The sequence below is a fragment of the Triticum aestivum genome, chromosome 2A, assembly GCF_018294505.1.
Source record: "Triticum aestivum cultivar Chinese Spring chromosome 2A, IWGSC CS RefSeq v2.1, whole genome shotgun sequence".
Lineage (NCBI taxonomy): Eukaryota > Viridiplantae > Streptophyta > Magnoliopsida > Poales > Poaceae > Triticum > Triticum aestivum.
The window spans coordinates 294,337,066-294,358,150 of NC_057797.1; positions in this window are offsets into that span (position 1 = coordinate 294,337,066).

Genomic DNA, 21,085 nt, shown 5'->3' on the forward strand with positions numbered 1-21,085 from the left:
GCGTCGGACTCATCGTCATTGAAGCCTGGTTCAGGGGCTACTGATGGAGTCCTGGATTAGGGGGTCTCCGGACAGCCGGACTATATCATTTGGCCGGACTGTTGGACTATGAAGATACAAGATTGAAGACTTCGTCCCGTGTCCGGATGGGACTTTCCTTGGCGTAGAAGGCAAGCTTGGCAATACGGATATGTAGATCTCCTCCCTTGTAACTGACTCTGTGTAACCCTAGCCCCCTGTGGTGTCTATATAAACTGGAGGGTTTAGTCCGTAGGACAACATACAATCATACCATAGGCTAGCTTCTAGGGTTTAGCCTCTACGATCTTATGGTAGATCACCTATTGTAATACTCATATCATCAAGAACAATCAAGCAGGACATACGGTATTACCTCCATCAAGAGGGCCCAAACCTGGGTAAACATCGTGTCCCCTGCCTCCTGTTACCATCCTCCTTAGACGCACAGTTCGGGACCCCCTACCCGAGATCCGCCGGTTTTAACACCGACAAAGACCCCTTACATAAGAACTGGCATTTAGCGATGCATGAGAAGAGAAGGGTACTATGTGTCGACGATGTTACCGATGAGGATGAGTACGATGAATTTGATGAGGTGCCAGCAAAGGGATCACGCACCCGTGTAACAGAGCAGCGTAAAATCATCAAAAAACCCAAGTTCATTTGGGGTCAACGTAATGATCCCAGTTCCCCCATGTACATGGGAAGTAAGCCATAAGACTAGTCTTTATACCTACCCTATAACTTAATTCGTTTAATTTAGAACTGTCGCGTGTACTGAACTTGTGAGTTATGCCCGGTTTTCTGTTGATGTAAGAACTGTTAATATGTTGACCTTGATATGCTGTCAGCTCATGCAATGAATATGAACTGTTTATTATTATTATTATTATTATTATTATTATTATTATTATTATTATATCATAGAGGTAGCACACTCAATTGATCTCACTACAGTATGTGTGAACAAAAATATGCAATCTGGTTTGTGAATAGCAGAAGGTTAGTTGATGAAAGTCATGTGCCGACCAAATCCCGCCCATGATCTGAGTCGTGCTTTCTGATTGTCTAGAACCCAAACTCCACGGATCATATGTCTGCACCGTTGGATGCTCCCAGATCGAACGACGATCCTCATCCCTTTCGACAGCACATCCAGTTCCGTTTGTAATTTTATTTACATGCACAAAATGCACGTTAATCTCAAAAATGTCTTAAATATAGCTAACGATACCTAAAATGCGCCAGAAAATCAAACCCGTGGTATAATGGTGATTGCATACCATGGAAATATTTATGAGGCCAAACGATGAAGTCACCGGCCACAAGAGTTTGAATTGACACGTCTCCTTTTGGGAACCGTAATCCTTCATTTGAGATGCTCCGGTTTGGAAGGAGCGGTCATCAAAACTTTAACAAATTTTTTTCCACGGGGTCGTGAGAGCATGCCACGGGCACACATCGATTTTGATGATGTCTGAACTCCATCTGAATTTCCTGTAATTAAAATACCAACTGGGCCTACACCAGTGGACGCACCTCGCGGCCGAAATGTTTGAAACTTCTCCCCTCTTCTCAAACAAACGGATGAGAACTCACAAAGCGATGCATAAATGATCTGTACACATTCTTTGCTAGGCTGATAGTAAGGGTGTATCATAGCTAGTATCACGCATGCCGACTAGGCAATTTTGATGAGCTATCATAGAATTAAATGAAAAAAGAGAGGGTTAAGTATCATATAATGAAACCGTATCATAATAAATGCTATGCTACTATGTGTCATGCATAACAATAAATAAAGTACTACAGATACTACTCTATGATACTATGCATTAGACTAGCCACAGTGGGAGTAACTTCAGCAGTAACATCGAGTCCAACTAAACAAATTTGCCTATCTGGCAATGAGTTAATGAGGAGAGAGGTGGTAGTTTGAGTAACTTAGCTAGTTACTATAACATCACATGTCCCAATGCAATATGATTCTTTGACCTAATAAATGAGGCTTTGCATGTTACCATACTTATGTTACTACCCATTATGAAAGGTAGTAACATAGTCTAGGGATATGTGTATGTTACTAGTGTATGTTACTCTCCATTATGGCTAGTCTTAGAGCAAGTACAATAGAGTGACATAAGAAGGCTATAAGGATTATAATAATATATATGTGCTTATTAGTTGGAGGAAAGAGAAGAGGAGAGAGAAGAGAAGCGGGCTCTTCGTTAGTAGAGCCAGCTGCAACACGAGACCCAATACACTTTGTGAGGATGTAAGGTGGGCCAACTATTGATAAACTAGTACGTATTTAAAAATTATTATTGTACATGTCGGCTAAGAGGTTGGCTGTATATGACATGGCAACTTCTTATAGACGACCGTTGGCTGTATTATTAACCATGCTCCTAGTGAGGTAGCTAGCTAGTATATCATAAACTAGCTAGTGTTGTACTCCCTCCTTTCCGGTTTATAGACTCAAATCACAAAGCTCACCAACCAAGGTAGATGGTGAGTGGTGGAATACTTTTTGTAGTTTGCAAAACACGCAATTAATGCTTTTGTTTTTCTCAAAAAATTACGTTTACCAATGTATTAATTGCAATACATGCATGCATAAAGTACATGCATTGGTCAATTTTCTCTTAATATATACTTGCATGCAATGATTTGATTCACCTTGGAATCTGAACATGTGATGGGGAACAACCAAATTGAGCCTTATAAAATGGAAAAACTAAAATTTTGAGATACGCCTATAACCCGGAAAGGAGGGAGTATATATGCATGATACTACTATATGATCGGTAATACCTCCGCAATGCGTGCATGCATAGTATCATAAGTTAGTATCTTAGGTTGCCTTATTACTTTCCATGCATGACACAAAGTAGTACAACATTTAATATGATACGGTATCATGATATACTATGTGCCACATCATCCAAAAAGTCTAGTTGGCATGCATGATACCGCTTGATACTCCCATATTATGACCAGCCATAGGGTGGCCATAGTGGGGGTATCATAGCCAGTATCATGCACTCAAGAATAGCAAATACGATGATGTGGCAAAGAAGCAATAACATATGTAGATACCATAACATATATATAATAAATGCTATACCATTTTGTGTCATGCATGGCCATAAATATGGTCATCTATGATATATACTACTCTATGATGCTATATATGCACTATGAAGGTACGTACGTAGTATCATACACTAGCTAGTATCATATGCATAATACTGTATATAGTATATGATACTCCCCACTATATAAGGCTGGCCATAGTGGTGGTATATATCATAGCCGACGATGGCATGCACTCGGAAATATCAAGTATGCTGATGTGGCAAAGAATTAAATATATATAGAAAGGGTTAGAGTAACATATAGGTAGATACCATATCATGTTAAATGCGATGCTAATTTGTGTCATGCATGGCAATAAATATGATCTATGATACTATACTCTATGTATTATACTATGCGCTATAATTAATTTAAAGGTAGTATCATACACTAGTAATATATATATGCATGATACTAGTATATTATACTCTCCACTATGAGTAGCCTAAGTATATATAGCCTAACTAAAACACCCACATGTAGTTGTAGTAGGGTTTTTGACTTTAATTAATTATATGCACTAAAATGCAATGCAAGGTAAGTGCAAAGAATGACTTAAACATAGCGGACGTCCTGAAATGGGTCGAAACGATGTAGCTAGCTAGTAACTGACAATTTGTAGTCTGAAGTGCCGCATCTCCTTTTGGAAACTATGATCCTTCTTGTGAGATGCTCCGGTATGGAAGGTGCGAGCACCAAAACTTGTGCCAAACTTTACCATTTTTTTCCATGCGATTGTGAGAGCACGCGACAGTGATACAATGATTTTCATTATTTTCCAGACTCTATATGCATTTCTTGAAATTAAAATACCAACAAGGCCTACTCCTCTGGCCGCACCCTACGGCCGAACAGTTTGAAGTTTTTTCCCATTTCTCGCACAATGAATGAAAAGTCCCAAAGTGACACACAAATGATCTTGCTAACACGCACGTGTAGTTGCGACTATTATATATAAATACAAATGAGATCTCTTTTTTTGCATAGTCAAAGTTTGAGATTGCTAGTGAGGCATGCCGCCTGGTAAAATGTATCAAAAAATCAAAGCATAGGGTACAATCGTGATTTACTACCGTGGAAAAAAATTGGAGGCGAAACGATGAACTCATGTTTTCATTCAAACAAAAATATGATGTTAGGTAATGTAAATGTTTTCAAATAGCACACGGTTCACTCACGAAAGTAGTGTGTCCACTAAACCATGGCCGATGCCCCCCTCTGCCACGCGCGCGCGATCTTGGTCGTGCGTCCTGATTGGCCAGAACCCAAACCCCACGGATCATACATCTGCACTGTTGGATTGTACTTGATCGAACGACGATCCTCATCCTTTTCGACAGCACATGTAAATGTTTTCCAATAGCCCCTCGCAAAAATGGTTTCAAATAGCACACGATTCACTCACGAAAGCCATGTGCCTACCAAACCGTGGCCGATGCCCCCCCTTTGCTGCGCGCGCGATCTGAGTTGTGTATTCTGATTGGCCAGAACCCAAACCCCACAGATCGTACGTCTGCACCGTTGGATGCTCCTAGATCGAATGGCAATCCTCATCCCTTTCGATATGAAATGTAGTCTAGCTAGGAATTGATTTATATGCCAAAATGCACGGTAAATGCCAAAAAATGTCTTACATAAAGCACATGAGACCAGAAATGCGCCAACAAATCAAACCCGTGGTATAATTGTGATTGCTTTACGAGGGAAAAATTTAGAGGCGAAACGATGAACTCATGTCTTCATTTCAAAATTAGTACGTCTTCATTTCAAACGAAATTATTCTATTTGTGCACACAAGCTCTTAGAGGAAACCGTTTACATATGCCTTTCCGCACGCGCGATGACCGGGGATATTTTTCACCCTTTTCACCTAGGCCGCCAACACCCCCAACCATCCACCCGCGTTTCACTCAACTAGTCCACCCAATCTCCATCGCCAGCTCCCCTCCCCCAAATCCACAGCAGTACCCTCTCCTGCACCGCTGTGCTCACCCCGGCCGTGTGCCCACTCTTCAGCGTCAAGCCTACCTCCACTGCCATTCCCAACATGCGTCGGCCTGCGCCTCGCACGTATTCGTTTGCTTGCCAGCCACCCTCGAGCATATCGATCCAGTAACCCTTGCCTCTCCTGTGGTCTGGCCAGGTTTGCATTAAGGCTTCTGCTAGTTATTTCTCTCCATCACGGTGAGGCATATTTCCTCACTATCCCTCTTCCAATTTCGTTCCGTATGTTCCCAAATTGGCTATAAAATAATGGAGAGCATATATGTTCATTATCTACCATCCTTACTACATATAAGATGTATTTGTTCCAATAAGTTACTGCCTATTTACAGATCGCGGGCGCCCGAGTCACACAAACTTAACAAATTAGATGTACATTTTCTAAATTATTGCATGTCATGTTTACAAAGCTTGATACCAAGTTGTTAGTTTTATGCTTATCCTCCTTTCCCGAGTTTTGCATGTGTTCTCTATAGATGCCGAGTAGCAGCGACAACACTCATCTTTCAGGCGATGTATCTTCATCTGATTCGAACAACCCTAGGTCTTCAGCAGATTGTGTGGGATGAAGTAATCTTGAACGGGATAGAGCTGCAAAAATTACCCTTCCGGTCAGGACACGGAGGAACGCTCCAAGGAAGCCCACACACCAGCCTAAAGGTGTATATGAAATAACCAAGATTGATTTCAAGTCTTGGGCTCCAACTAAACCAGATACAGCACGCACGAGGTTCAAGAGTGTGTGTGGATTTGTTGGCAGGGCAAGGCTCAACATTAATCTACCAGGGTTTCGGAAGGTTGACACAAAAACATAGCGAATGATAGTCCAAGAGATCATGGATCACTTCAACATTCCAGAGTAGTGTAGAATGTAGGTGGAACACGCTGCAGTGAAGAAGGCTAGGGATGCTTGGAGAAACTGGAAGGACGTGTTGTACAAGAAGTACTTGAGTGAAGGCAAGGACCCAATCCCCGCATACCCCCAAATTATAGAGGCAGACCAGGCAGAATTCAAAAGGGTTAGGAAACTAAAGAGTTTGCTGGGAAGAGTTTCAAGCAATCGGAACTTCAGAAGAAGAGCATACACCCCCGTTGTATGGGTGTGGCAAGATACTACGGCATGAAACTGATATGGAACCAGGAGGACAAAGAAGCAATAGCGGCAGGTGGAAATCCTGCCTTTAGTGAAATCAGGGGTGAACGTGCTAGAGACTACTTGTGGGCACGTGCAAAGAGGCGTGACGACGGAACTTATTACTTTGAAAACTCATGTGACGCCGAACTGTATCAAGTAATGCTAGAGGCTTCCAAGATCCCTGGAAGGTTCTACACAAACTCAGGGCCATGTTACATTATGTCCGTTGCTCTAGAAACAAAAGAGCCCCCTGGTCGTGCAAGGGTTATAGGTGTTAATGTCGCACACAAGAGGGCTTTCACACTCAGCGAAGAAGAGAGGCTGAGCATGAAAAAAGTGAGGAGTGAAATGAAGCAGAATGCATTGTATGCAAGGTTGAGGAAGGAGATTTATCCGGCTATTCGAAAGGGTGTTGAGGAGTCAATGATAATGCATAAGACTCTAACACTGAAAGATAGCTAGCAGATGGGAGGGGAGGCGGGCATGGAGGATGCTGCTTATTGCATGACAACACTGCACAAGAGTAGCTCCGCTTCAGCTGACCCCGGCGACACTGAGACTGCGGCTGCTCGTATTATGAAGGTACATTAAAATGAAAGACAGACTGAAGGGCATGCTTACACATTATGAAGGTACATTAAAATGTGCAACAGCCTAGGTTTGCCCACCCTTATTGGAAGATGGCCCCTTGTTGGATAATGTGCCATTGAATCCGTAATGTGTGAAGTGCTACGTGACTGAAGTAAAGCCTGGATTCAATGAATTTTCCCTGAAGAATGTCCTAGGAGACTTCAATGAGCAAAGGACCTTGGGAGAAACACTGTTACATCACATTCAGTGGCCACGAAAGGAAATAGAGTTCATTGATGAGATCCCTGAAGCCCCGCCAAGAGCAACCACTATCGCCCATCAACCGGTGACACTCTCCTTGCCACAACAGCTTTCGCATGCTGATGCATCAACCTATGATTAGCCGGCCCGACTTTGTGGCGTACAGGCCATGTCATCCTCCACCCCAAAGCAGCCAATGGCAAGGCCTACAACTCCTGAAGACGCACCACCGGTTTAGATGCCGACCGCTGAAGCAATGGGGGGAGAACCAGCTGCAACACATGCTCAGCAGACCAACCTGGTGGAACAGACTACTAAGCATTCTGAAGCTTCGGAACCGCCTGCTAAGTAGTCTGTAGGTCTAGAACCGACTGCTCATCAGTCTGTCGGTCCGCAGTCGCGTGATCAGCATACCAATGCGTCAGCACTTCCTTCTCAGCAAACCAACATCTTGGCACGACCTCCTCGGCACACCAACAAGTTGGCACCACCTGCGCAGTAACCTGACATAGCTTCAACGCATTGTTAAAGGTCCGATGCCTCTGCTCCTACAACCCAGAACTCCGTGACAGCAGCACTGCCAGCTCAGTGGTCCGGCATAGATAAACCGTCTGCTAAGCAGTCCGTCCAAGATTCACCGTCTGCCTGGCAGTCTAGCTTACAGGCAACCAGACGTTCTGCTAGAAATGCTTCAAGTACCAAGAAGGAAGTGGCCAAAAAGGCTACACCCCCGAGGAAGCGTGGTGGGAAACTGAAGAGGGAAGAGAACGATTGCCTCTTACTTAAAGCACTCATTGCCCAGAACCAAATTAACAGTAGCTTGTTTGAATCGGGGAGTAATATTATTTCTGATACCATGGATGATGAAGAAGTACATTTGTTGCTTGCTAAAAGTAAAGCAGACATACTTGAAGCACGCAATTACATCCATGGCCAGCATTTCTTGATGGCGAATACTTTGACGAGTGCAGCTCTAGTTGCCGTGAGTTACATGAATATTGCATGGATCTAATGTTAGCATGTCAGCATGGTTTGCTAGTCCACTGCAATAGAGATCATTTCTGACACGATGTTAATTCTATTGATGTGTGTTTCGAGGACTTACATCTCTTCTTCTACTTCAACGTGCTCGATGCCACTCTTGTTAGATGCCTGATTTTGTAAGTACTTAACAAACTCTGATCAACTTCTGGTTCCATCGATTCTCTCAGAGAGTCAACAAACCCTCAGGATCTGACGCATCTTCAGCAATTCATGGATAGGTATTGAATTCTATGATGTTGAAATTAATTTGCATTCATATCTGGTTCAATAATTGATGTTGTCAAAATTCATCATCATTTGAAGTGTGCTCGGATTGTGGAAAACTAAACCAGGGAACCTATTCAAGAGGGGACTACTTCTGCAGCACGAGATCGTTTCTCCAGTAACACACTGAAATCTGTTATTTTCGGAAAATTTCTCCAACATTATGCAAATACCTTTCCTTACGCTAGTCAAATGTTCAAGCTTCTAAATAAACCTCTTCTATTTTTTCCAAAGAAAAAATAATACAACTAACACCGGTTAGGTTGTTCCTAACAAGACAAATACATGACTAATTCTGTACAAAACAATTCAGTGTCCTCAGCGAGAAGCAGGGACCAACCTTTGGGGATACTATGTTTGCAGACACATGATCTCCATCTGTAAATCTGCTGATAGTTGTGACGATCCTGGCGAATTAGTACCAGTAAGTCTATCGTAATTAATATCTTCTACTCCACTCATATAGCACATTCTAATCTTAAAAATAGTGTAGCTCATCTTAAAACCGAGGACCCCTGAACCACTCCTGGCTGGTGAATTGTTGATGGTTCGGAGATTTATAAGCGACTTCTTCCTGGATCACTGTTGGGGAACGTTGCAGAAAATTAAAATTTTTCCTATGGTTTCACCAAGATCCATCTATGAGTTCATCTAAGCAATGAGTCAAGGGAGTGAGTTTGCATCTACATACCACTTGTAGATCGAGTGCGGAAGCGTTCAAGGGGATGGTGATGATGGAGTCGTACTCGTCGTGATTCGGATCACCGATGACCAAGTGCTGAACGGACAGCACCTCCGCGTTCAACACACGTACGGGACGGACGACGTCTCCTCCGTCTTGATCCAGCAAGGAGGAAGGGGAGGTTGAGGAAGGCAGCTCCAATGGCAGCACGACGGCGTGGTGTAGTTGGTGCAGCAGTACTACGACAGGGCTTCGCCAAGCACGTACGGAGAAGGAGAGGTGTTGGGGAGGGGAGGGGCTGCGCCTTGAGTTGTGTCTACTTGCAGCCCTCCCCTCACCCCTCTATATATAGGAGGAAAGGGGCAAGGGGGCCGGCCCTCTAGGGGAAACCCTAGAGGGGGGCGGCGGCCAAAGGGTGGGGGGCTTGCCCCCCAAGCAAGGGGGGTGCGCCCCCTTTAGGGTTTCCCCCCCAACCCTAGGCGCATGGGCCCAAGGGGGGGCGCCAAGCCCACCAGGGGCTGGCTGCTATCCCTACGCAGCCCAAGTTCCCCCCCGGGAGGGGTGGCCCCTCCCGGTGGACCCCCGGAACCTCTCCGGTGGTCCCGGTACAATACCGGTATGACCCCGAAACTTTCCGGTGTCCGTTTAACAACTTCCCATATATAAAACTTCACCTCCGGACCATTCCGGAACTCCTCGTGACGTCCGAGATCTCATCCGGGACTCCGAACAACTTTCGGTAATCACTTACAAGTCTTCCTAATAACCCTAGCGTCATCGAACCTTAAGTGTGTAGACCCTACGGGTTCGGGAGACATGCAGACATGACCGAGACTCTCCGGTCAATAACCAACAGCAGGATTTGGATACCCATGTTGGCTCCCACATGCTCCTCGATGATGTCATCGGATGAACCACGATGTCGAGGATTCAATCAAACCCCGTATACAATTCCCTTTGTCAATCGGTACGTTACTTGCCCGAGACCCGATCGTCGGTATCCCAATACCTTGTTCAGTCTCGTTACCGGCAAGTCACTTTACTCGTACCGTAATGCATGATCCCGTGATCAACCACTTGGTCACTTTGAGCTCATTATGATGATGCATTACCGAGTGGGCCCAGAGATACCTCTCCGTCATACGGAGTGACAAATCCCAGTCTCGATCCGTGTCAACCCAACAGACACTTTTGGAGATACCTGTAGTGCACCTTTATAATCACCCAGTTACGTTGTGACGTTTGATACACCCAAAGCACTCCAACGGTATCCGGGACTTACACGATCTCATGGTCGAAGGAAGAGATACTTGACATTGAAAAGCTCTAGCAAACGAACTAACCGACCTTTGTGCTATGCTTAGGATTGGGTCTTTGTCCATCACATCATTCTCCTAATGATGTGATCCCGTTATCAACGACATCTAATGTCCATAGCCAGGAAACCATGACTATCTGTTGATCACAATGAGCTAGTCAACTAGAGGCTCACTAGGGACATATTGAGGTCTATGTATTCACACGTGTATTATGATTTCCGGATAATACAGTTATAGCATGAATAAAAGACAATTATCATGAACAATGAAATATAATAATACTTTTATTATTGCCTCTAGGGCATATTTCCAACAGTCTCCCACTTGCACTAGAGTCAATAATCTAGTTACATTGTGATGAATCGAACACCCATAGAGTTCTGGTGTTGATCATGTTTCGCTCGCGGGGGAGGTTTAGTCAACGGATCTGCGACATTCAGATCCGTATGTACTTTGCAAATTTCTATGTCTCCATCTTGAACATTTTCATGGATGGAGTTGAAACGACGCTTGATGTGCCTGGTCTTCTTGTGAAATCTGGGCTCCTTCGCAAGGGCAATAGCTCCAGTATTGTCATAGAAAAGTTTGATCGGCCCCGACGCATTGGGTATGACTCCTAGGTTGGTGATGAACTCCTTCACCCAAATATCTTCATGCGCTGCCTCCGAGGCTGCCATGTACTCCGCTTCACATGTAGATCCCGCCACGACGCTCTGCTTGCAGCTGCACCAGCTTACTGCTCCACCATTCAACATATACACGTATCCGGTTTGTGACTTAGAGTCATCCAGATCCGTGTCGAAGCTAGCGTCGACGTAACCCTTTACGATGAGCTCTTCGTCACTTCCATAAACGAGAAACATGTCCTTTGTCCTTTTCAGGTACTTCAGGATATTCTTGACCGCTGTCCAGTGTTCCTTGCCGGGATTACTTTGGTATCTACCTACCAAACTTACGGCAAGGTTTACATCAGGTCTGGTACACAGCATGGCATACATAATAGATCCTATGGCGGAAGCATAGGGGATGACGCTCATCTCTTCTTTATCTTTTGCCGTGGTCGGGCATTGAGCCGAGCTCAATCTCACACCTTGCAATACAGGCAAGAACCCCTTCTTAGACTGATCCATTTTGAACTTCTTCAAAATCTTATCAAGGTATGTGCTTTGTGAAAGACCTATGAGGCGTCTCGATCTATTTCTATAGATCTTGATGCCTAATATATAAGCAGCTTCTCCAAGGTCCTTCATTGAAAAACACTTATTCAAGTAGGCCTTAATGTTGTCCAAGAATTCTATATCATTTCCCATCAGGAGTATGTCATCTACACATAATATGAGAAATGCTACAGAGCTCCCACTCACTTTCTTGTAAACGCAGGCTTCTCCATAAGTCTGCATAAACCCAAATGCTTTGATCATCTCATCAAAGCGAATGTTCCAACTTCGAGATGCTTGCACCAGCCCATAAATGGATCGCTGGAGCTTGCATACTTTGTTAGCATTCTTAGGATCAACAAAACCCTCCGGCTGCATCATATACAGTTCTTCCTTAAGATGCCCGTTAAGGAATGCCGTTTTGACATCCATCTACCATATCTCATAATCATAGTATGCGGCAATTGCTAACATGATTCGAACGGACTTAAGCTTCGCTACGGGAGAGAAAGTCTCATCGTAGTCAATCCCTTGAACTTGCCGATAACCCTTAGCGACAAGTCGAGCTTTATAGATGGTCACATTACCATCCGCGTCCGTCTTCTTCTTAAAGATCCATTTGTTTTCTATCGCTCGCCGATCATCGGGCAAGTAAGTCAAAGTCCATACTTTGTTTTCATACATGGATTCTATCTCGGATTTCATGGCTTCTAGCCATTTGTTGGAATCTGGGCCCGCCATCGCTTCTTCATAGTTCGAAGGTTCACCGTTGTCTAACAACATGATTTCCAGGACAGGGTTGCCGTACCACTCTGGTGCGGAACGTGTCCTTGTGGACCTACGAAGTTCAGTAGCAACTTGATCCGAAGTACCTTGATCATCATCATTATTTTCCTCTTCAGTTGGTGTAGGCATCACAGGAACATCTTCCTGAGCTGCACTACTGTCCCGCTCAAGAGGTAGTACTTCATCGAGTTCTACTTTCCTCCCACTTACTTCTTTCGAGAGAAACTCTTTTTCCAGAAAGGATCCGTTCTTGGCGACAAAGATCTTGCCCTCGGATCTTAAGTAGAAGGTATACCCAATGGTTTTCTTAGGGTATCCTATGAAGACGCATTTTTCCGACTTGGGTTCGAGCTTTTCAGGTTGAAGCATCGCATCCCCAAACTTTCAGAAACGACAGCTTAGGTTTCTTCCCAAACCATAATTCATACGATGTCGTCTCAACGGATTTAGACGGTGCCCTATTTAAAGTGAATGTAGCTGTCTCTAGAGCGTATCCCCAAAATGATAGCGGTAAATCGGTAAGAGACATCATAGACCGCACCATATCCAATAGAGTGCGATTACAACGTTCGGACACACCGTTACGCTGAGGTGTTCCAGGCGGCGTGAGTTGTGAAACGATTCCACATTTCCTTAAGTGTGTACCAAATTCGTGACTTAAGTATTCTCCTCCACGATCTGATCGTAAGAATTTTATCTTTCGGTCACGTTGATTCTCTACTTCATTCTGAAATTCCTTGAACTTTTCAAAGGTCTCAGACTTGTGTTTCATCAAGTAGACATACCCATATCTACTCAAGTCATCTGTGAGAGTGAGAACATAACGATATCCTCCGCGAGCCTTAACACTCATTGGACCGCACACATCGGTATGTATGATTTCCAACAAGTTGGTTGCTCGCTCCATTGTTCCGGAGAACGGAGTCTTGGTCATCTTGCCCATGAGGCATGGTTCGCATGTGTCAAATGATTCATAATCAAGAGACTCTAAAAGTCCATCAGCATGGAGCTTCTTCATGCGCTTGACACCAATGTGACCAAGGCGGCAGTGCCACAAGTATGTGGGACTATCGTTATCAACTTTACATCTTTTGGTATTCACGCTATGAATATGTGTAGTATTACGCTCGAGATTCATTAAGAATAAACCATTGACCATCGGAGCATGACCATAAAACATATCTCTCATATAAATCGAACAACCATTATTCTCAGACTTAAATGAGTAGCCATCTCGTATTAAACGAGATCCTAGATACAATGTTCATGCTCAAACTTGGCACTAAATAACAATTATTAAGGTTCAAAACTAATCCCGTGGGTAAATGTAGAGGTAGCGTGCCGACGGCGATCACATCGACTCTGGAACCATTCCCGACAGCGCATCGTCACCTCGTCCTTCGCCAGTCTCCGCTTATTCCGCAGCCCCTGCTGTGAGTTACAAATATGAGCAACGGCACCGGTATCAAATACCCAGGAGTTACTACGAGTACTGGTAAGGTACACATCAATTACATGTATATCGAATATACCTTTAGTGTTGCCGGCCTTCTTATCCGCTAAGTATTTGGGGCAGTTCCGCTTCCAGTGACCCTTCCCCTTGCAATAAAAGCACTCAGTCTCAGGCTTGGGTCCATTCTTTGACTTCTTCCCGGCAACTGGCTTACCGGGCGCGGCAACCTCTTTGCCGTCCTTCTTGAAGTTCTTCTTACCCTTGCCCTTCTTGAACATAGTGGTCTTATTGGCCATCAACACTTGATGTTCTTTCTTGATTTCAACCTCTGCTGACTTTAGCATAGAAAATACTTCAGGAATGGTCTTTACCATCCCCTGCATATTGTAGTTCATCACAAAGCTCTTGTAGCTTGGTGGGAGCGACTGAAGGATTCTGTCAATGACTGCCTCATCAGGGAGGTTAATATTCAGCTGGGTCATACGGTTGTGCAACCCAGACATCTTGAGTATGTGCTCACTGACAGAACTATTTTCCTCCATCTTACAACTATAGAACTTGTCGGAGATGTCATATCTCTCGACCCGGGCGTGAGCTTGGAAAACTAGTTTCAGCTCCTCGAACATCTCATATGCTCCGTGATGCTCAAAACGCTTTTGGATCCCCGGTTCTAAGCTGTAAAGCATGCCGCACTGAACGAGGGAGTAATCATCAGCACGAGACTGCCAAGCATTCATAATGTCTTGGTTCTCTGGGACGGGAGCGTCACCTAGCGGTCCTTCTAGGACATATTGTTTCCTGGCAGCTATGAGGATGATCCTCAGGTTCCGGACCCAGTCCGTATAGTTGCTGCCATCATCTTTCAACTTGGTTTTCTCTAGGAACGCGTTGAAGTTCATGTTGATATGAGTGTTGGCCATTTGATCTACAAGACATATTTACAAAGGTTTTAGACTAAGTTCATGATAATTAAGTTCTAATCAAATTATGAACTCCCACTCAGATTAGACATCCCTCTAGTCATCTAAGTGTTACACGATCCGAGTCGACTAGCCCGTGTCCGATCATCACGTGAGACGGACTAGTCATCATCGGTGAACATTCTCATGTTGATCGTATCTTCCATATGACTCGTGTTCGACCTTTCGGTCTCCGTGTTCCGAGGCCATGTTTGTACATGCTAGGCTCGTCAAGTTAACCCTAAGTGTTTTGCTGTGTAAAACTGTCTTACACCCGTTGTATGTGAACGTAAGAATCCATCACACCCGATCATCACGTGGTGCTTAGAAGCGACGAACTTTAGCAACAGTGCACAGTTAGGGGAGAACACTTCTTGAAATTGTTGTAAGGGATCATCTTATTTACTACCGTCGTCCTAAGTAAACAAGATGCATAAAACATAATAAACATCACATGCAATTATATAAAGTAGTGACATGATATGGCCAATATCATATAGCTCCTTTGATCTTCATCTTCGGGGCTCCATGATCATCTTGTCACCGGCATGACACCATGATCTCCATCATCATGATCTCCATCATCGTGTCTTCATGAAGTTTTCACGCCAACGACTACTTCTACTTCTATGACTAACGCGTTTAGCAATAAAGTAAAGTAAGTTACATGGCGTTCTTCAATGACACGCAGGTCATACAAAAATAAAGACAACTCCTATGGCTCCTGCCGGTTGTCATACTCATCGACATGCAAGTCGTGAATCCTATTACAAAGAACATGATCTCATACATCACAATTCATCATTCATCACAACTTCTGGCCATATCACATCACATGATCAATCGCTGCAAAAACAAGTTAGACGTCCTCTAATTGTTGTTGCATCTTTTACGTGGCTGCAACTGGGTTCTAGCAAGAAGGTTTTCTTACCTACGAATAACCACAACGTGATTTTGTCAACTTCTATTTACCCTTCATAAGGACCCTTTTCATCGAATCTGCTCCAACTAAAGTGGGAGAGACAGACACCCGCCAGCCACCTTATGCAACTAGTGCATGTCAATCGGTGGAATCGGTCTCATGTAAGCGTACGTGTAAGGTTGGTCCGGGCCGCTTCATCACACAATGCCGTTGAAGCAAGAAAAGACTAGTAGTGGCAAGTAAGTTGACAAGATCCACGCCCACAACAAAATTGTGTTCTACTCGTGCAAAGAGAACTACGCATAGACCTAGCTCATGATGCCACTGTTGGGGAACGTTGCAGAAAATTAAAATTTTTCCTGTGGTTTCACCAAGATCCATCTATGAGTTCATCTAAGCAACGATTCAAGGGAGTGAGTTTGCATCTACATACCACTTGTAGATCGAGTGCGCAAGCGTTCAAGGGGATGGTGATGATGGAGTCGTACTCGTCGTGATTCGGATCACCGATGACCAAGTGCTGAACGGACAGCACCTCCGCGTTCAACACACGTACAGGACGGACGACGTCTCCTCCGTCTTGATCCAGCAAGGAGGAAGGAGAGGTTGAGGAAGGCAGCTCCAACGGCAGCACGACGGCGTGGTGTAGTTGGTGCAGCAGTACTCCGACAGGGCTTCGCCAAGCACGTACGGAGAAGGAGAGGTGTTGGGGAGGGGAGGGGCTGCGCCTTGACAAGGAGAGGTGTTGGGGAGGGGAGGGGCAACGGGGCCGGCCCTCTAGGGGAAACCCTAGAGGGGGGCGGCGGCCAAAGGGTGGGGGGCTTGCCCCCCAAGCAAGGGAGGTGCGCCCCCTTTAGGGTTTCCCCCCCAACCCTAGGCGCATGGGCCCAAGGGGGGGCGTGCTAAGCCCACCAGGGGCTGGCTGCTATCCCTACGCAGCCCAAGTGTCCCCCCGGGAGGGGTGGCCCCTCCCGGTGGACCCCCGGAACCTCTCCGATGGTCCCGGTACAATACCGGTATGACCCCGAAACTTTCCGGTGTCCGTTTAACAACTTCCCATATATAAAACTTCACCTCCGGACCATTCTGGAACTCCTCGTGACGTCCGGGATCTCATCCAGGACTCCGAACAACTTTCGGTAATCACTTACAAGTCTTCCTAATAACCCTAGCGTCATCGAACCTTAAGTGTGTAGACCCTACGGGTTCGGGAGACATGCAGACATGACCGAGACTCTCCGGTCAATAACCAACAGCGGGATCTGGATACCCATGTTGGCTCCCACATGCTCCTCGATGATGTCATCAGATGAACCACGATGTCGAGGATTCAATCAAACCCCGTATACAATTCCCTTTGTCAATCGGTACGTTACTTGCCCGAGACCCGATCGTCGGTATCCCAATACCTTGTTCGGTCTCGTTACCGGCAAGTCACTTTACTCGTACCGTAATGCATGATCCCGTGATCAACCACTTGGTCACTTTGAGCTCATTATGATGATGCATTACCGAGTGGGCCCAGAGATACCTCTCCGTCATATGGAGTGACAAATCCCAGTCTCGATCCGTGTCAACCCAACAGACACTTTCGGAGATACCTGTAGTGCACTTTTATAATCACCCAGTTACGTTGTGACGTTTGATACACCCAAAGCACTCCTACGGTATCCGGGAGTTACACGATCTCATGGTCGAAGGAAGAGATACTTGACATTGAAAAGCTCTAGCAAACGAACTAACCGACCTTTGTGCTATGCTTAGGATTGGGTCTTTGTCCATCACATCATTATCCTAATGATGTGATCCCTTTATCAATGACATCCAATGTCCATAGCCAGGAAACCATGACTATCTGTTGATCACAACGAGCTAGTCAACTAGAGGCTCACTAGGGACATATTGAGGTCTATGTATTCACACGTGTATTATGATTTCCGGATAATACAGTTATAGCATGAATAAAAGACAATTATCATGAACAATGAAATATAATAATACTTTTATTATTGCCTCTAGGGCATATTTCCAACAATCACTACATCAATCCCACTGGTGATAAAGAAGATTTCAGCATGCCTTCTCCTGAAACATTGAGTAAGAGTTGGCAGCTAAACATATACACATGGATCCATTGATTTCCATCTGATGAGGTCTTCGTATTTTGTACACTATGATTAATTATGTCATGCATATATGTGTGGACAAATCATTAGAATTTAGCTACCATATGTTCAATTGCAATTGTTGCGAAATTTGACGAATGTTCTTCCTGTGGACACTATTTGTTCAATTGAATATTGTGGTGAATTTGCTTTTTGTGTGCCGACTCAAAATGGGATATTTTTGTTTATCTGTTCAATTGAATAATGTGGTGAATTTTCTTTTTGCTTGCCGATTCAAAATGTGATATTTTTGTTTATTTGCTCAATTGAATATTGTGGCGAATTTGCTTTTTTCATGCCGATTCAAAATGGGATATTTTTGTTTTAACCTAGCAATTGCTCCGTACATGGTTTAGCTAAATGAGTGTGCGATCCACATCGGAAAGCATACGTTAATCGCAGCAGAACTGTCGGTGATAGACAGCAGATCACAAACAATTTGCAGCGCTACTACGTGTGCATAGGGTCTCCGAAACCGTTTGTGATCGCGTTATCGCACACGAGAACTCGGAGTAAACCATGCCCAATGTAAAATACAATCCTAGTCGTAATTTTTTCAGGAAACGTGTGGGATCCCAAACGAAAAGCACACGTCACTCTTGTGGTAACCATCGGTGATACCCAACAAATCGCAAACGGTCTGCATCAGTTGTATGTGTGCGAAGGGGCTCCTGAACCGTTTGTGATAGAACATTATCGCAGACGGTAATTGTTGGGAAATGTGTGCGATGGAGTCTTGCATGGTAGACGGGTTACACAGAAAACTCGTGTGCGATGGGGCACAAATCGCACACAGTTCATATGTTGGCCCGTGTGCCTTACATACTATTTCCCAAATGGTTCATCACAACAGACCGTATGGTTTCACTGCGTCATTAGAAATGTTTAATCACTGATACCACACGTGCGAAACAATTTAGTATGTGCTGCATCGCACATGATTACATTTTGGAAGGCCTCTGGATCACTGCTCCGTATCCCCGACAATTTCTGGGTCGTGTGGGAAGGACACCCTATCGCCCACACTCACTCGGCAACGGTCCCAAATGCTGTCGCGGAAAGGGCTTAAAAACCATTTGTATAGCACCGACGCGTACCAGTGAAAGGTGATCTTTCACAAATTTGACGCCCTAGATGCCAATGATCAATACCAAAAAAACATTTCATGATGATACGTGTTTGTCATAGTAGGTCATGTTTTTTGTCATGCATGTACATCCATGATGATTTTATGGAAGAATCCAGATAGTCATACATGTGCTGTCATAGAAGCGTTCCATGACAATACTCAAATTATCATCATGGAACTGTCCACTTCCATGACGATAATCAGCATGTCATGGAAGTGGTTTCATCAAGGGTAACCGACAGGTGGCATCCACTGTAATGGCTTACTGTTAAGCTGTCAGGTCCAGTTTTGGATCCGATAACCTGATAACAGCCCGGACCAATGGCGATTTTCCACGTCTGAAATTTTCATTGGCCGAAGGAACCACGTGTCAGCTCTTCACCATGATAGATGACAGTCCTACAATGCACAAGAGGAGTGTATGATACGCCAACATGTGGCAAGGCCCAACAGTGGCCCATTTAGGTTAAAAGGACGAGCATGTCAAAATAAGTAGACTGCCCCATTACTGGCCTGCTTCCGTTTGGCCCGTTCACAACCACAGCCCATACAAGTTACGCAAAATCGGCCTGTCAAAGGCCCATTATAGCGGCCCGCTATCTCTTTGGGCTCAATTGTTACCCGAGTTTCTTTCGGCATGTTAGCAGCCCGTTAAAGAGACTGGCCAATATCCCCACAGGTACACCTTTCGGCCTTTTGTCAGCCCATTCTATCCTGTTTTGTCTTTCGGCCAGTTAACAGCCCACACAACAATTGGGCCTTTGACGGTTCCACCTGATTTCAGTCCATTAGCGGCCCACATTCTCCAAGGCACAATTCCAGCCCGACCTGACTTTTTGCCTATTAAAAGCCTACGTTGTACATTGGGCCCCTTTTGGCCCAAAACACCATAGGCCTCTTTATGGCCTGACATGGAAATGGGCCAAGACAAAATGAACGCTTATTTGGGCCTCCTAGAGGCATGTGGGCCGTCTCAATTACTGCGGCCCTATGGAGCTTTGGCCTGTTAACGAACTGGTAAGAGCCCTTTTTACGATGGGCCCACATTCAACGATGAAATCCACTATTTCTAACAAGCCTAGTTGATTGGGCCATTATGAGCCCGCATAGATTAGGATGCATTAACTAATTAATTGACAAGCCCAATTAAGGCCCCCTTCGACTACCCATGTTTGTTCGTTTGGATGGCGTCTAGGTAATTTTTGGGCGTGTTGGCCCCCGTTTCAATGATAGCATATACAAATAATTATCCTACTCTACATTATACCCCCTCAAAAACTTACACTATACAATAAAGAGATTAAAGCATAGAAATGAAGAATAATCCTACACTATACAATAAAGAAATTACTGGATATTACATCCGCTGAGCATCATAGTTCGCCACCAGTGACAATAAAGCGTACACATACAACAATTTACATACACTAGGCAAATAAAGCTCATACATCATGAATGCGAATCAACAAAACTTAGCATTTGAACTATAATCTCTTTAGAAAATAGGATTTGCCAGATTCAGATATCACAAATTTCAATCTGCAAAATCTCCAACTCCTTTGTGGTTACCTCAGTGTCTTGTTTCATTTTTTGACTTGTGCATCTGATATCTACACATCCGCTGAGCATTATAGCAAGGTATTTTTTGTATTTTTGGTTTAATAGATCTTAATATAAAAGGCAAATAAAATAGATCGCGAAGGCAAATAATATGAGAAAGAGACCCAGGGGCCATAGGTTTCACTAGTGGCTTCTCTCAAGAAAAATAGCAAACGGTGGGTAAACAAATTACTGCTGGGCAATTGATAGAACTTCAAATAATCATGACGATATCCAGGCAATGATCATTATATAGGCATCATGTCCAAGATTAGTAGACCAACTCCTGCCTGCATCTACTACTATTACTCCACACATCAACTGCTATCCAACATGCATCTAGTGTATTAAGTTCATGGAGAAACGGCGTAATGCAATAAGAACAATGACATGATGTAGAGAAGATCTATCTATGTAAAGATAGACCCCATCGTTTTATCCTTAGTAGCAATGATACATACATGTTGGTTCCCCTTC